The sequence below is a fragment of the Mustela putorius genome, unplaced genomic scaffold, assembly GCF_011764305.1.
Source record: "Mustela putorius furo isolate JIRA1106 unplaced genomic scaffold, ASM1176430v1.1 tig00000759_pilon_pilon_pilon, whole genome shotgun sequence".
Taxonomy (NCBI): Eukaryota; Metazoa; Chordata; class Mammalia; order Carnivora; family Mustelidae; genus Mustela; species Mustela putorius.
Genome location: NW_025421467.1, coordinates 593,772 through 598,201, shown reverse-complemented (window position 1 = coordinate 598,201; position 4,430 = coordinate 593,772).

Sequence of the window (4,430 nt, the reverse complement as noted above, 5' to 3'; positions counted from 1 at the left end):
ATAAAATCACCAATATGACTAGGTTCACTGAGCCATGCATGGTCTCCCTGCCTGCCTCCACCTAATGTGTATCCTCAGCCTCTCACTGAAGGGAGAGCTTAGCCACCTATATCTACGTCCCTGGTGACATAAGCCAGAAATGAGGACAGTTAATGCCTTCTGGTATAGAGTAGAACTGATGAGAGCAAGAGATAGAGAGGCTCAACCGATAAATTCCTCATCTTTCCTTCCACCAAGACTGTCCTGAGTTGACTGGTTCTATATGGCCCCGACAGAGACACAGTATTACCATCTGTGTTCCTCCTGAAGCTCAGTAATGCGTCTCTTCCCCCTACCCTAATTGCCTCTACCTCCTCATTCTTTCTGCCTTGGTATTGCATCTCTCTCCACAATACTCTTTAGCAGTTTCTTTTGCCTTAGATGCTTTGTTTTCTAGAAAGATCTATGTAGTCAGTCATCTCTAGATCAGTATCCTCTTCTCAAAAAAAAATAAAAAATAAAAAGTTTTCCCAGAGCTTTGGTATATCTAAAACATAATTGTGGTCAACATTTCTTTCTTCAGTGTCTCCAGGTATTCCCAATCCAAAGATGAATTTTGGTGTGAAAATTTTACTCACAATTCATTTAAGCACAAACACCTACTGTCCATCATATTTAGATTTATCTCTTTGTATAAGCATTTATTGTTTCAGGATTTCTCTTTAAAATTTTGAATATCCTTAAACATTATGATACTCAACATGGCTCATGGAAATTAAATTATCTGAATGATTGATTACAGTTGATCTAATCATTGCATTGCAGCCAGCAAAGACCAAGGCATAGACTATAGGAAAGAGGAAAGGGGTCAGGAAGATGAGATGTGTGAATGACAGAGGCAATAACATGCTTCAAATTTTACCTCAAGACAAAATCTATATTTACAAAACGATAAATGGGTTTCATTTCTTCATTCTCAATAACTAGTTTATTTGAGAAACTCCTGTTAGCTATTTTTAAAACAAGTTCATTACAAAACAAATTGAGATTCACAAAAATGAATTGCTTTATTTTATCTTCATTGCCATATGGAATACTTTACTGGCCAAGACCTTCTTGGTCTTCATCAGCTGAAATGAAGTGTAAAACAGGTCTAGAGAACATTTCTAGAGCAAGGAGAGGGAGAACCTTCTGGAAGAGATAATGAATGGTACTGTGAATAGTCATTAAATACTCTGCCTATAAATTATAAATCATCATGTAAATAGAACCAAATTTTAAGTTCCATAAATAACAGGGATATGACTAGGGGGCATGGTAGAAATCTGAGAACATGTAGATGGTGATTCACTTGGCATGACTCACAAAGCAGCCACGCGGGCATAAAATTTTAAAATGGTAAATCAAAAAGTGCATCCAGTTCAATTCAAGGTTTCATAGATACTCACTATAAGCATTTAGTTAATCTTCACTGATTTATAACTCCTGTATTATTCCCAAGCTAGTTGTGGTATCCATGTGCACACTAAGAGAAAGCCTTGGTTTTAGCAAGCAGTTTTTCTTTTAAAAAAAAAAAAAAAACTGTGTAGTTTCTCTTTTGAAACAAAATTCTTGAGCTTTTTTCTTTTTTGTGTCACTTTTTTATTTCCTCATTCACCTCATTTTAACTAGTCTATATGTGTCATACTCAGCCTACTCATTTCTCTTGGCAGAAGAAGGCTATTTAACCTCTTGGTCATGGAACAGCTTTCAGGTGATACAATACTTAACTTTCCTCCAACATTTCTTCGTGATCTTTCCCTAGAAACTGGCCTTCATTAGGTTTAACATGTACTTACAGACATAATCTGTTTTGACACTTTGACTTGGCAGCTCATGTGTCTGGGTCATAGCCCTTCTGCCTTCTGGAATTTCCAGAAAGAATTTTGCTGAGTGTCTTGATTAGATAGAAAGGGGTAGTTTCATTGAACAGATGTAGAATACATCTGTTTCAGACATAATCATAATACTTTATGTTTGATTTCCTTCTAAATTTTCAAAACACTTTCACATCTATCCTCTCATTTAATGCCTAGTTTGATGTGGGAAAACGAAGGGAGGGCAGAGTAGAAAGAATGAAAGAAGAGAAACTCAATGGACCCAGGAGAGATTTGCTTTACTACAGTATATGGGAAAAGGAATTTAGAGACCACAAGGGAACATAAGTAAAGCTGCCATGTGAGGAAACTTACTATATGACAGGAAATACTTCAAGTTGTAGACGGAGGACAATGAGGAACAACTTAATTATATTGGAAAATGTAATTATTCTTATTTGATATGGTATGTTTCCACAGAAAATCCCAAAGCCTCTCTTCTATGGTACACAGACTAACACAGGTATTTAGAGGTTGGTCTCCAGTCCCAAATAAATTAGGGTTTTAGGGCTAACCTTGCCTCTTACCAGCTGTTTGACCTAACATACATATTAAGTATGTACTGCATATTAAGTGCTCAAAAAAAAAAATGGAAACAATTGTTACACATTAAATACAAACATTTTAGCATTGTCTTTTCCAAAAGAACCAAGAAAAAGAATGACTAGATTATAGCCATAACCAAACAAAAATGTCATCATGAGGAGCTTCTCTTTATTGAGTTTCATCAGCTCTTCCTGCATCTTCAGCAACTCTCCTTCCACTTTATGGAAATGAAAATTAAAAGGTGACAAAGTAACTAAATTAATTAGATGATTATAGAGATAAATTATATCTCTTTATGACCAACTCTAGACGCATGGCTATACTAACTCTACAACCAATTCCACCACGGAAGAGCACGAAGCAGTGATGTGTAGACTTAGCTGACAACTCATATCAAAAACTGGTGATGAATCCAGAAAGGATTATTTATGCATAGGTTAAAAACTTCATCCTATCGGAACTTTCTGCTCTTTCCCCACTCCATGTCACCTCCTCCAAAATATACCCATCCTTTTCATTAGACAAGTTGATGCTTAATTAGCACTGCATTTCCTAAGAACTATTCCCTCATGTGCTGGAACAGCTTGAAGAGTTCATCAATACCCAGCAGCAGCTACATGGCTCTATAGGCTTCTGCTCAGACTATCTCTTGGAAACTCCTTTTAGCAAATTGGTAGAGTACTACAGATTTGTATTGTATGGATTAATCGTCATCACTCTTAGAAAAAGTTGAACCTTTATCCATTTAAGAAGACTGCTACTTGGGGGTCAGAGTACAGAGAAGACAATGCTATGTCTCTGTGCTTTCTAGACTGGGGTTCATCTGCAGAATTCAAAATCTTTTTTTTTTTTTCTCCTTAACCAACTTACAAATAGAAACAGTCCTGTTACAAATAGAAACAGTCCTGTACTTATCTCATTAAAAGAATCTAGCCTCCAAAGAAACTTCATGTTTCCTCATCCTACAAAAACAGGCATGGTGCTTGAGTCTGATTTATAATTAACACTGCCTAAAGACTAAATCGGTCCTCTATTTCCAGATAAAGAAAGCTTACAGAATAGTGTGTAAAATGAGATCAGGCTTAATGCATACATTTCTCTCTCTGAAACAGTGCAACCAGAAGAAGTGAAGTGCCAGATGTAGGGTTAGGATTAACTTTTCAGTTACTAATTTCAAATATGACTAATTCTATTCTGGGGATGAGGAGGTTGGATTTAAGTAAGCTTAGGACCAAATTTTTTAATTGCTTCTGAAACAAAATCTTCCTTATAAATTAACATTTGTAATTTTAGCAGGTACAACGTCAGAAGCTAGACTATAATTTTTGGCCTGTAATACCAAAAGCTTGACCTATACTTTTAAAAGCTTATTTATTCTGTATTTCCAGTGATCACTGAAAATGTTCATTCTAAATAAATAAATATTAATTATTGTCAGATGCAATAGTAGTATACCCAAGAAACTCTTAATTTCTGGGTTAAATGGAATGGAAGCAAAGAAGTTGTGATTTAAAAATGCCAGTGTTAGAGGCCAAACCCCATCTGCCTTAAGGAAATTTCCTATTAAATACAGATGGGACCACCCTAGAGAATGGCTTGCACTGCCTTTTCTACTATATCAGTAAAGGCTTTTATCAACCAAATCTTTCTTGTTTGTTTGTTTGTTTGTTTGTTTTAAGATCTATTTATTTATTTTAGAGAGAGCCAGTGGGGGTTGGGGGAGAGTCTTAAGCAGACTTCTCACCCAGCACAGAGCCCGAATGCAGGTCTCAGTCTCATGACCCTGAGATCACAACCTGAGCCAAAACCAAGAGTGGGACTCTTAACAGACTTTGCCACCCAACAAAATCCTTCCAAACATAGATTCCCCTCAACCTCTTCAACTTGCCTGCTTTTCCAATCAGGGCTTTTTTTTTTTTTTTTTTTTTTTTTTTTCAGACAAAACAACCATCGTTTCTCTATGCTATCTTCTGGGAGCAGCCTTTTCCC